Source organism: Balaenoptera ricei, chromosome 1, assembly GCF_028023285.1.
Source record: "Balaenoptera ricei isolate mBalRic1 chromosome 1, mBalRic1.hap2, whole genome shotgun sequence".
Lineage (NCBI taxonomy): Eukaryota > Metazoa > Chordata > Mammalia > Artiodactyla > Balaenopteridae > Balaenoptera > Balaenoptera ricei.
The window spans coordinates 84030040-84043299 of NC_082639.1; the positions used below are offsets into that span (position 1 = coordinate 84030040).

Below are 13260 nucleotides of genomic sequence, written 5' to 3' on the forward strand. Positions count from 1 at the left end.
TCTAATTAAGTACAAGCTAATTTGGCATTCTTTTATTTTTATTATTATAATCTTTCTGTTTCCCAGAATTATTACTAATAATTATTGGAAATCTGCATGGTGCTAAGATAGCCAGTAGACCTAGAATGACTTTAAGCTTTTTGCTTAGAGTTCTCCTGAAAACACAGATTCCTATGAAAATAACACACAGGGAAAAAAATGGAGCAATCTGCTGTGAGTTTAATTTATGTGCACTTCATGGTTTTCATTAAGCCCATTGCTGGATTTACATCGTCAGCCCACACAAATGTGAATTCCCAAGAAATCCAGGTAGAAAGAGGATAGAGAGAAGGGCAAAATGTATTTGAGTTCTTTATGGCTAGGGCTTTGTGCTAAGCCCTCAAGTATGAAGTTATTTATATCTATTTATAAATCATCCACGTATATATATCCATAAATTCACTTCACGTACCAGGGAGCATCTCGGTTAACTTTGGATGAATGAGGTTCCTCACAATCCAAAGGTCAGTTCCTTAATCAACAAGACTCTTTTGGAAACATTCTAGAGATGAAAACATTTTAAAGTTGTTGTACACTCATCTGATAAGCAGAGCGGATTGAACACATACACATAAGCTCAGTGTGTCAGTGTTGTCACCAACACCACGACTTCGCTCTGCTGTGGTGGAAGGAAGCCCTCTCCTGGTCTGTGGAGGGGAATGAGCCTCAGCTTCCAGCTCTACTAAGGGAACCCTGTTGTTTCATGCTCCAGCAAGTGTTTGTTCCTTTCTTTTTGCTCTCTCTGCTCTGTTTCTCTTCTCTCTCTCTCTTTTTCTTGCTCACCATTTCTGATGCTTTTTTGAAGTCCTGCCATTGAAGAGATTGGCTGCTTATTGATTTCTTTCCTCTCTTCCCTTTTTTTCTCCTTTGTGGTCTCTTCTCTCCCTTTCTTGACACTTCTTCCAAATTTTATGACTTTAGGGTAACAGGGCTTAGCTTTTATAGCCATCATCACCCAGTGAGAGAGCATTTTCTTGCCATCAGTATGCCAACTGATCACAATGTGTCCTCTTAAACTTTATCTCTTTTTCCTTTATGTTATTTCCATTGGTACTCACAATTACAGGCTTTAAACATTGTTTTTAGGTTTATAGTTTGTTCCTGAAGGTCGACAGTGCTTGACTGCATAAGTCGGGTATCATATATGTAGAAGTAATAGGCCTTAGAACCAGAAAGAACTAAAATGATTTTAATCCAACTGCTTTTTTTTTTTTTTTTAAAGTGTGATACTGAAGTAAGTTACTTACCCAAGGCCATGTATCTGGTAGCAAAACTGGGACTAGGACCTAGGTCTATAAATCTACTTTGAAAGAGAATTGTATTAGCTCTTTATAGTCTTATATATGATCAAGGAGGACTCAGGGAGCCAAGTGAACAATTGTTGTCCAATCGTTACAGTCTCCTAGGAAAACATCTGCTCCATTCTGTCTGGCATGTTAGAGAGGAGAGAGAATTTCCTTTATTCTTGATTCGTAAAACTATACTTAAGTTTACACTTACTCATAGTCAATTTTATATGGCTTCCTCACAAATAAAAGATATTTTCTTATGATTGCATTAATTTATGTGTGAATAGGACATACAGGGCCTGTTGCCTGAAACTTGTTATATTTCTTGTTTCATACATTGGATGTTTTAAAGACCAAGTGACTCTTTTTGGTTAGAAGTAAGCATTCTGTGTATCATAGAATCTTATATTTATTTTTAAAAATGTAATTGAAGATATTTAGCTGTTAGAGAAATGAGCATACAATAAAAATCTCATTTTGTACTGTGTTTATGTATTTCATTTTATCTAGAAAATTAGAATCTGAGATTTAGAAAGAAACTTAGAGATTTTTAGCCTAATTCTCCACCTGGTACAGTAATTTTTAAAAATTATAACTCTGACAGACATCCACTTCTGCTTGAAAACCTCCAGAGATTTGTACTGCCCTCATGAGGCAGGTGTTATTGTTATTGGACAGCACAAGCAGATTCAAAGTTCTTTCTTGCATTCAGTCAGAATCTGCCTTCCTTTACTTCCAGCTTTTTATCCTAATTCTAGCCTCTGGAGCAACACAGAATTAGTATACTCATCTCTCCATGACAGCCCTTTGAATATTTGAAAGCTGATATTATGCCTTTCCTTATTCTTCACTTCCCAAGTTGCTTGAATAATTTATCAAAAATTATAGCTTCTCCTATTCACCTGGACATTTGCTTTTTCTAAAAAAATTTATTTATTTTATTTATTTTTGACCGCGTTGGGTCTTCGTTGCTGCGCGCGGGCTTTCTCTAGTTGCAGCGAGTGGGGGCCACTCTTCGTTGCGGTGTGCGGGTTTCTCATTACGGTGGCTTCCCTTGTTGTGGAGCACAGGCTCTAGGTGCATGGGTTTCAGTAGTTGTGGTGTGAGGGCTCAGTAGTTGTGGCTCGCGGGCTCTAGAGCGCAGGCTCAGTAGTTGTGGTGCACGGGATTAGTTGCTCTGCGGTATGTGGGATCTTCCAAGACCAGGGCTCGAACCCGTCTCCCCTGCATTGGCAGGTGGATTCTTAACCACTGAGCCACGAGGGATGCCCCTGGACATTTGCTTTTCATTACACTCTAATTGGTCAATGTCCCTCTGAAAATGTGGCACCTACAATTGAATTCTATATTACAGATGTGGTTTAACCAGCTAGAAATACAATAGAACTGTCACAGGTAGTGATCTGTGGGTAGTAATTTCTCAGGGAAGCCTCTTTTAAATCCCTTAAAAGAAGGTGGCTTGTATGAAAACACTTGGTAGACTGTAAAGTACTTTATAAATGAAACACTTTGTTATATTCTATTAAAAAACTTTAAAAATATAAAAAATAATGAATGTATGTTTTTTTTTCTTGCCAGTAACAATGCTGATTTCAACATTTAGGTTAGCAAAATTAGTAGAGTGAGCAAAAAGGCTGATGTTTTTTCCTTGTGGCAAAAATATAAAAACAGTTTTAATCTCAGCCATTATGTTGGAGTACTGGGCCCTTTCTGAGTTGAACGATTTTTAAATCATCTAGTCATTTTTGGAACATGCTTTTTGTTGACTCATATGATAAATGTAATGACATTTTATCATATAATAAATGTCTGTACATACTTATTTAATGAGGCAATAGCAGAGTCTCCTATTGACAAGACAACTTAATAAGTAAAACCATTTTCACATTCAAAGTAGAGTTTTAAATATGTAATCTGTATTCCTTCCATTTCAAAGTATACTTTTAAACATTTCTGAATTTTATGAATTTTGAGTAGAATGGGAATATGGTTTAACATTGTCATCTAACCATTTATTCTCAGTTGCTTATTGAGTATCAATTACATGTTAAGGACTTGAAAAAGACATTGATGAATTGTTTATCCTTCTTTCTTCACTAACTCTAGAAGAGTTTTTGAAAAGAGTAACTTTTTACCTAGTGTGTTTGGCATGAGTTTATACTCTGAACATTCTGACTAAGAATTTAACACACTGCTAGATAGAATAATCTCAAAACTAGCTGTATCAGGTTATAGTTGGTGAATATGAATGTGAAATATAAATATGAGGCCCAAATGGGATAATGGTAATGCTGGGAAGCCCAACACACTCCCTGGCACATACTAGATTCTTAATCAGTACGTGCCATATGAATACTGCATATTAAGAGAGTATTACTCCTAATCAGGTAGTGAACCTGGTGTTAACAGCTGGAGGTTGAGTTGCATAGACTGACGTGCCATTGTTCAAATGAATGAGACACATTTGGGACTGCACTGAATTTCAAGACCTCATATCTCTTTTTAAGAAACATTTCTTGGTCGAGAGAAATTACTACATTTTCTCGAACTTGACAATGTGTTGTGGTGGTTATAGTTTGATTTGCAACATGGGTCAGATACTCTAAAGAACATAAATTATTTAAAATTATTTAAATATTCAGAATAAAAATCAGTTGTTCTGTACTGTCCACACTGGAAAGAAATTTATTAAAGAAAATAACCCAGTAAATCACTTCCAAGGATTAAAGTATTCTGATATTTATTTAGAGAAAAATAAGAAAAAATTAGAATTCTGGAGAATCATTTATTTGTTGACATACTTTTTAACTTTATTTAATCTTTATTATTGTTTTCTTGTTACAAGTCTTTGGTGACTGGGGCCATGTAAATCAGAGGGAGCCTGCTTTGTAAAATTAGATTTGGAGTCAGATAATTTAAATTTATACTACTAGATCCAGAATTTCTCTTTCTATTGGATTTTCTTTCTTTTAAATAGTTTTAAAAAGTTACTATACAAATAGGTAAACCTTTCTAGAGAAAGACAGTGTTTTCCCTTTTTATTTTGTAAACTTAATCTTCCTAAGCTAGATATTATTTGGTTAAACATACAATTTATAGTCATTCGCAGACTGAAGAAATATAAATATTCTAATAGCACCTAGTTGTTATTGTTTTTGGCTATACAGACGTGTGGGCTTTTATATCAGTATTAGTTAGTGTTTTCTAAACTTCATAGTATTTTTCTCCAGGAAAGAACTGTCTGTTTTCTGAGAGGGGAAAAAAAAACCCTGCTTATGAAATGAGGCCATTTTGCATATTAATCAGGAGGTCTTTGAACTCTAAGAATAAAATCCGTCAGTGCTTTGGGTATGGAACAATTATGCATTCAAGGACTTTAATTTTATGATAATAATGCAACAAGCTTTACATTTTTCTTTGTTTTGTTTGCATTTCCTAAAGATAATTTAATGCAAATAATCCATCCATATACTGCATAGAGCACGTAGGATGGTTTCCCTATAGTTAAGATTGTATCAGCACTCCCATTATAAATCTCTATTACCCATGGTTTATAATTTAATTGAAAAAAACCCACCGCAGGCAAAACTCAACACTTAGGGTTTCAGGCTAAAAGTAATATTTGTCTTTTAAAAACTGCCTCCTCTATTTAATTTCATAGTTAATGGAAATATAAGAAGGATCATCCTGGAGCTGATTTTGAACAAAGCCAAACAGATCATTGTCTGTAACTAAAATAATTTCTAAGTTAAAGTAGTTGATATGTTAGAATTGGCCTAATACTACAACGTTTAACAAAATGAGAAAAGACAACGGGATCTGTTTATCCTTTCTCTACACAAAAGTATACATAAGGAGAACAGGAAAATTCTGTAAGACCAGACATTTATAAAATATACATTTGACAATATTGTGTGAAGTGTTATGCTTTATTTTATTTCAAAGTGCACACCTCACTCCTCTCAGTGGATCTGGGCTCAGGCTGTGGAATCTGCTTTTTGTCAAACTGAGATAGGAAGGGGCAAAGGGTCGGAGAAGCATGCTCTGGATTCTTTATCTACCGTATAAATCTTAAATTTATGCTTCAATTACCTTGAGGGGATTCAGGGGTTAATTAACAGGCACAGCAGTCTCAACCTGCTTACACAGTAGAACTGAAAAGATCAGTTTTTAGACACATGGTGGTTTTGTCATCATCTTTTGAACCCAAATCCTGTAGAAGAGAAAGGTTAACCTGCCAGGTAATATGAAATCTCCAATCAAGACGTCACTGTAGCTTTATGAAGCCCAATGAGACAAAGAAAATATGAGTGAGTTAGAACCAAATGTTCTCTATTTCTCTCAAACCATCAACCTTTTCCTATTTAATTCCTACCTGTAATGCTGCTCATGAAATATATGCTATGCTTTCTTAACCCTAAGCCGTCCTCAGAAGCTTAAAAATGATCTGGCTCTATGTATGAAATGTACTGTGTTTCTAAATCAGTAGTCTTTGAGATCCTAGGGACAATTATTTAGGACAATAATACAAACTCACATTTCTTACAGCACTTAGTAGTGTACAGAGGGCTTTAAGAGACATTAATACACACAACCACTCAACAGTAAAGAAAGTGGAGGCTAAGAGATTAAGTAATTTGCTTAAGATCATGCAGCTAACAAGTGGTGGTCAGCCCTCTCATTGTGTCTTCAGTCTAGTCCTCCTTCTCTGGTGGCTCAGTGGCTCCTTAGTTCTTTTAGGGGAACTCAGATTTTTAACCTTGAGAAATAGAGTCTAGTGATACCATGATGAGAATGCCTTGTACTTACTTGACAGCTATTGTCAGAAACTGTAAGGGAATTCATAAAATTTGTAAGCCTAAGTCTTTAAATACTCCATATTAGCTTAGATTCATAAGTAAAGAACTTAGAGCCTGGGTAAGAGTCATATATATCTAAGCTACACGGTAGATCAGTGAAGAAGTAAAAGAAAGTCATGGATTTACTATCCCATCGCTCTGATTAAAAATTATTCTCAATGGTGATGTTTTGATTATATCAGAAACATCGCTTATGTATAAAGGTTATGAGAAAAGATTGTGTGAACACATGTGGTTGTACAGCCTTAAGAGATTTTTGAGAATATAGTAGATAATTATTTTCCAAGGATGGTGTAAATGTAGCACTGGTATAATGAAGCAGGGAATATATTAGAAAACCCCCTAGGATCGCTTTGAATCTGGAAGTCCATATTTTTTATGTATAGTGAAAAGCAGACTATCTTCTGATATTTACAAACTGATTCAAAGTTTTTTAGTTTTGATTATAAGAATTTTAATAGATCACTTCTTACCCCCACCCCTTTTATTTTTGTTGCTTTTGTGTGGTGTAAATTTATAATAGTGCAGGGTTTACGTCTAAATTTTTTATTATAAAAAGTTTCCTACCCCACTAGGTGTTGTGAATAATATGTGATATTTAGTTCAGGCATTGATCTTGACAGCGTGCTGTCAGTGGATGGTCACTCCATGTGGGAACCGATAACCTTGTTTCCTTCCCCTACTCTGTCCTGAGCAGATGTCATCATTTGGTGCAGTTTTTATCTCCCATCCAAGTACTAACAGGCCCCGACCTTGCTTAGTTTTTTTTTTAATTTTAATTAATTAATTAACTAATTAATTAATTAATTTATGGCTGCATTGGGTCTTTGTTCCTTATTTATTTATTGCTGCATTGGGTCTTTGTTCCTGCATACGGGCTTCCTCTACTTGCAGCGAGCGGGGGCTACTCTTCATTGTGGTGTGCAGGCTTCTCATTGTGGTGGCTTCTCTTGTTGTGGAGCATGAGCTCTAGGCATGCGGGCTTCGGTAGTTGCAGCACGCGGGCTCAGTAGTTGTGTCGCATGCGCTTAGTTGCTCCGTGGTGTGTGGGATCTTCCCGGACCAGGGATCGAACCTGTGTCCCCTGCATTGGCAGGCAGATTCTTAACCACTGCGCCACCAGGGAGGCCCCCCTTGCTTAGCTTTTGAGAACTGGCGCATTTAGGGTGGTATGGCTGCAGACACTTTTTTGCCTCCTTTATCTCTCTGCATTCCCCCCAAGATGAATTGCTCATGCTCTTCTGTTTTCTTGCGCTGAAATTCTCTTGTTTGGGCCACCAGAGATTCCTAATGACAGCATCCAACAGATAATTTTTAGGCACTATCAAGGAGAGGCAGTGAGATGTACTTGAAAGACAGTGGATTTTGGATTTCGACCAGGGTTGGCACGCTTTTTCTATAAAGGACCAGATAGTAAATATTTTAGGCTTTGTGGGCCATGTGATCTCTGTCCCAGCTACTTTCTTCTGCCACTGCAGCACTAGAGCAGCCATAGAGAGATGAAAACAAATGGGTATGACTGTGTTCCATCAAAACATTACTTACGGACACTGAAATTTGAAGTTCATTTAATTTTCATATGTCACAAAGTATTTATTTCATTTGTTTCGACAGTTAAAAAGTGGAAAAGCCATTCTCAGTTCATGGGCCATAGAAAAACAGGTGGCACGTGGGATTTGGCCCACAGGTTGTAGTTTGCAGACCCCTTTAGACAATCCTGAGTTTACACAGCAGCTCTGTTAATTACTGGTCTGTGTCCTTGGTGTATGGTCAGACCACTCAAGATGGCAGTCCTCTTGCTTTCTGTACGTCCCCTGCCTGAACAGTGCCTGCTGCGCCTACACCCTATGCACCTGACTGACCTTCCTGAGTACTTGCCCCAGGCCCCAGCGAGTGATTGTTCTTATCAAAGTTGGGGTGAGGGGCGTGCCCCTCTGCTGGTTTCCCTGGTAACTGATGAGCCAACCTGACATCAATTCCCCCTATAACTGGTAACCTCCCCTTCCCTGAAGACTGCCACCATATCCTGACAACAGTCTGCAGCACACAATGGGGTGTCACTCCAGGACCTTGCTTCAGACGTGTAAGCTCCCCCATCCTTTAAACCACTGATGTCTCTGTCGCTAACTCCCCATTCTTTCTTCCATCTTGAAGCTGGGCAAGTACAAGCCTTGTAGGCCTGTGGGGTACAGCCCAACACTTGGGTAAGTTACTTCTTTGAGTTTCAGTTTGGTCACTAAAATGGGAATTGTACCTACTTCATGGAGTGATTGTGAGAATTAAACTTGATAATGTAAAACACACAATGTGGTAACTGTTAATGACAGTTACATTGTAAATGGTAGATATAAAACTTAGGCAAATTTTAAATAATTAATGATTAACTTGCCTGTTGGCTTTTCCTTAATTATATTGTTGAACTCTCTTCTCAAAATGGAAATAGCTTTCTTATTCGTAAATAAAAGTACTACATGTTCTTTTAAAAAATAAAATAATATGGAAATACAAAGATAAAGAGAATGATAAAGTAATAAGAATAAAATTAACCCACAATGTTAATCCCACAACAAACCTATGATATAGGTACCATCACCTCCTTCATTTTATCCATACATATGAGGAAACTGAGGTTCAGAGATGTTAAGTAATTTGTCCAAGGTTACTATGTATGTAGTGTTTACTTACCTTTTTATTGTCCAGAAGAATATTTCTCTTTTGGGGAGATCGTGTTTCCTCTATCTGATACCTGTAGTTGTGGTGAGGGCCAAACAGAATGCTTCTGTCCTTTGGCCACAGAGTGGACATTTGTGCCAGACAGGGCCAGTCGTCACGCCCTGTTGCCCTGGCTTGCCATATGATTCATTCTTTTTTTTTTTTTAATTTATTTATTTAATTTATTTATTCTTGGCTGCATTGGGTCTTCATTGCTGCGCGCGGGCTTTCTCTAGTTGCGGGGAGTGGGGGCTACTCTTCGTTGCGGTGCACGGGCTTCTCATTGCAGTGGCTTCCCTCGTTGTGGAGCATGGGCTCTAGGCGTGCGGGCTTCAGTAGTTGCGGAATGCTTGCTCAGTAGTTGTGGCTCACGGGCTCTAGAGCGCAGGCTCAGTAGTTGTGGCGCACAGGCTTAGCTGCTCCGTGGCATGTGGGATCTTCCCGGACCAGGGCTCAAACCCGTGTCCCCTGCATTGGCAGGCGGATTCTCAACCACTGCGCCACCAGGGAAGCCCTGATGATTCATTCTTGGTTGGCCATGTGATCCAGGCTTGTCTGACCAGTGCCATTTCCTGAGACAGTTTCAATTGAAGCACCAGGAAGCTCTTTTCTCTCTGGCCATGAAGCTTGGAGAATATATTTTTAGTATTGCCAGTGGCCATGGATTGAACTTGTGGGAACAGAGGGCCTGAGAGAATGATACCAACTATAAGGAGCAGAGCTGGTAGACTCTGGGAGGGGACAGTCAGTAGGTGGCAGGAAGAGAAAGAAAGAACCTGATGACGTTCCATTCTCTGGATCCAGGTGTTTCTGAAGGCTTCCTCATGGTTTGGTGGTGTGAGTCTTTACCAAAACTTTTTTCTCAGGTCAGTTTGATTTTCTCTCTGTTTTTTGCAGTCAAAAGAACACTGACTGAGCAAGTCAATGGGATACAAACCCAGACCTGGCTGACCCTGGAGCCCTGAGCTTTCTTCCCAATCCTCCTCATAGAGAAACACAGCTAATAGTTTGAATTTTTCTTACCAACTTCTTTTCTTTTTTAAACGACTAAACCAATATTATAGTATATGTGAATATTTATATATATATATATATTTTAAATGAAGTGTGGTGAATGTACAATATTATATGTTACAGGTGTACAATATAGTGAATCACAATTTTTAAAGGTTTTACCTCATTTTTAGGTATTATAAAATATTAGGTATATTCCCTGTGTTGTACAATATATCCATGTAGCTTATTTTATATGTAACAGTTTGTACCTCTTAATCCCCTACCCCTATCTTGCTCCCCCTCACCCCCCACTGGTAACCACTAGTTTTGTTCTCTCTGTCTGTGAGTCTGTTTCTTTTTTGTTATATTCACTAGTTTGTTGTATTTTTTAGATTCCACATATAAGTGATACTGTACAGTGTTTGCCTTTCTCTGTCTGACTTATTTCACTTAGCATAATACCCTTCAAGTCCATCCATGTTGTTGCAAATGGCAAAATTTCATTCTTTGTAATGGCTGAGTAATATTCCATTGTATATATATACCACATATTCGTTATCCATTCATCTGTTGGATAAGCACTTAGGTTGCTTCCCTATCTTGGCAATTGTAAATAAAGCTACTATGAACATTGGGGTGCATTAGTGTTTTTGTTTTTTTCGGATATATCCCCAGGAGTAGAATTGCTGGGTCATGTGGTGGTTCCATTTTTAGTTTTTTGAGAAACCTCCATACTGGTTTTCCACAGTGGCTGCACCAATTTACATTCCCACCAAGAGTACGAGGATTCCCTTTTCTCCACATCCTCACCAAAATTTGTTATTTGTGTTCTTTTTGATGATAGCTATTCTGAGAGGTGTAAGGTGATATCTCATTGTGGTTTTGATTTGTATTTCCCTGGTGATTAGCAATGTTGAGTCTTTTTATGTGCCTGTTGGTCATCTGCATGTCCTCTTGGGACAAATGTCTATTTAGGTCTTCTGCCCATTTTTTAATCAGGTTTTTTTTTTTTTGATGTTAAGTTGTACGAGCTGTTTATGTATTTTGGATATTAACCCCTTATCGGTCATATTATTTGCAAATATTTTCTCCCATTCAGTAGGTTGTCTGTTGGTTTTGTCGATGTTTTCCTTTGCTGTGCAAAAGCTTTTAAGTTTAATTAGGTCCAATTTGTTTATTTTTGCTTTTATTTCCTTTGCTTTGGGAGACAGATCCAAAAAAAATATTGCTATGATTTATGTCAAAGAGTGTTCTATGTTTTCCTCTGGCAGTTTTATGGTTTCCAGTCTTACGTTTAGGTCTTTAATCCACTACGAATTTATTTTTGTATATGGTGTTAGAGAATGTTCTAATTTCATTCTTTTACATATAGCTGTCCAGTTTTCCCAGCACCACTTATTGAAGAGACTGTCTTTTCTTCATTGTAGATTCTTGCTTCCTTTGTTGTATGTGTGAGTATTTAAATGTGTGATATGTGCTGTCAAGTTATCATCCAGTTTGGCTTCACTAATTTATATTTCTCTGAACACTTATATGCTAGATATCTTCTGTTGCCCCTTCGAGTGCACAGTCTACCTTTCTCTCCCTTGTTGTGTGCTCTGGGAGGCTGACCTGGGAGTACGGGTCCCTTGGCTTCTGGCTTTTGGTAGGGTTGGGTCGACTGATGGAAGTGTTGCAGGGTGGGGCCCTGGCAGGAGGTGAGAGGGAAGGAGAATTCAGCTGAGGTACTGCTTCTCCTGGTCCTCCCTGTGGGGTTGCTGAGGGATGGCTGCCTCCCTAGACCCAAGGTCAGAGTTCTGGTAGGTGAGCCTCTCTGCTCAACTTTGTTGCTCCAGCCTTGGGGACTGCCTTATCCCTTTTGGGTTCCCTCCACCCTGCCCACACCCTTATGAATAATCCTTTTATTAAATGCTCTTCAAATTTCCTAATTTGAGCGTGCTGTTTATTTCCTGTGTGGATTCTGGGTAATACTACTTGTATAAGAGTGGCTCTTCCTTCCACATTTCATGTCAAGATAGGGTATTACCCATGTTTTTAATCATTTCAGTCCTCATAAGGGGAAAATGGTATCTTGTTTTAATTTATATATTTTTGATTATTATTGAGTTTGAACATCTGTTCACATGTTAATTGGCTATTTGCATATTTCTCTTAATTGCTTGTTAACATTCTTTGCCCATTTTTCTTTTGGGTGATCTCCCCCCTCCCTTTTAAATTCTTATTTTGAGTGGAATATTTTTTCTATTATATTTTCCAACTGATTGTTGTTAGTATAAGTGAAAATTATTGCTTTCGTATTTTGCCATTCCTCTGAACTCTTTTGTTTTAACAGATTTTAGCTGATTCTCTTGGATTTTCCAATATCATTTGCAAAGAATAATAATGCCATATCTTCCTTTCTGATTTATGCCTCATTTCTTTACCCTGTTTTACTACATTGGCTAGGTCCTCCAAATCACTATTGAACAATAGTGGCGGTGGTGCGAATCTTGGTCTGATTCCTGACTCTAACCCAGAGTGTGTTTCACAGAACTCTAACACTGACGGATACCCCTTGAGGAAAGTTCAGACTCATGCGGGAAGCATTGTACGCTCTTAGAGAGTCCCAGTGCATGTGAGTGTGTTAAGGGCTCTGCGTCTTTTTGTTTTTGGTTCTTGCTTAATATTAGCTCTGATACTGAATGTTATGCAGTTCATTATCAGCTCAATAATTTGCACAGGTCCTGGAGAGCCAAAACACAAACAAAAAATTTTGTAACAATATAGTTAAACCGCTGTGGTTTTATGTAAAAATTCTGAATTATTCTAAGGCTCAGTGCTTATTAGTGTAGATACGTAAGCCACTATATTTTGTATTTAAGGGATCATATGACTCATCCTCCACTTTGGCATGTTTTGCTCTCAAAAGAAACAATTGAGATTTTAAAAGCTAACTTAAATGGAAGGACGGATATCAGGAAATCATACTGTTCTCTCTCCCTGTCTTTCTTCTCTGGGTATGTGTTTTATACACACATACACATATACACAAACAACCAAACAAATAAAAAATTCCAAGAACCAACAGACCTCAAGTTACTATTTTCTTACAATGTCCATGCTTCTTTATTGGCCCCCTACCCCTTCTCTCCAATACTTTTTCATTGTTCCTTACTCCCTCCTTTCCTTTCTTCCAATGCATGTTTAGTTATCTCCAGAAAAATCTTTCTCCATCATTGCTCTTTTTCCATTCTGATTATTAATTAAAAATTACTCTTACTGTTGTTGATGAAGTTAATATTAAAGAATACCTGCAACAAGAGAAGGGAAAGTCACTCGTTATTAAACTTATCTTAACTGCCCAAGTAATACGTGTTGTTACGTGT

General features: G+C 37.8%; 1 protein-coding gene across 2 annotated transcripts in view; it reads left to right on the top strand.

The window, feature by feature from the left end:
- RWDD3 (RWD domain containing 3) overlaps nt 1–13260 on the top strand; it is an 80114-nt gene that overhangs the window by 22525 nt on the left and 44329 nt on the right. The window contains exon 5 of one of the 2 annotated variants that reach the window (XM_059900264.1): nt 9797–9941. The exons of the other annotated variant lie outside the window; for it this stretch is intronic. The gene's annotated coding sequence lies outside the window, so the exon portion shown is untranslated. Of the gene's footprint in view, nt 1–9796; nt 9942–13260 lie in introns of those variants that run through there. 2 annotated transcript variants of the gene reach the window in all.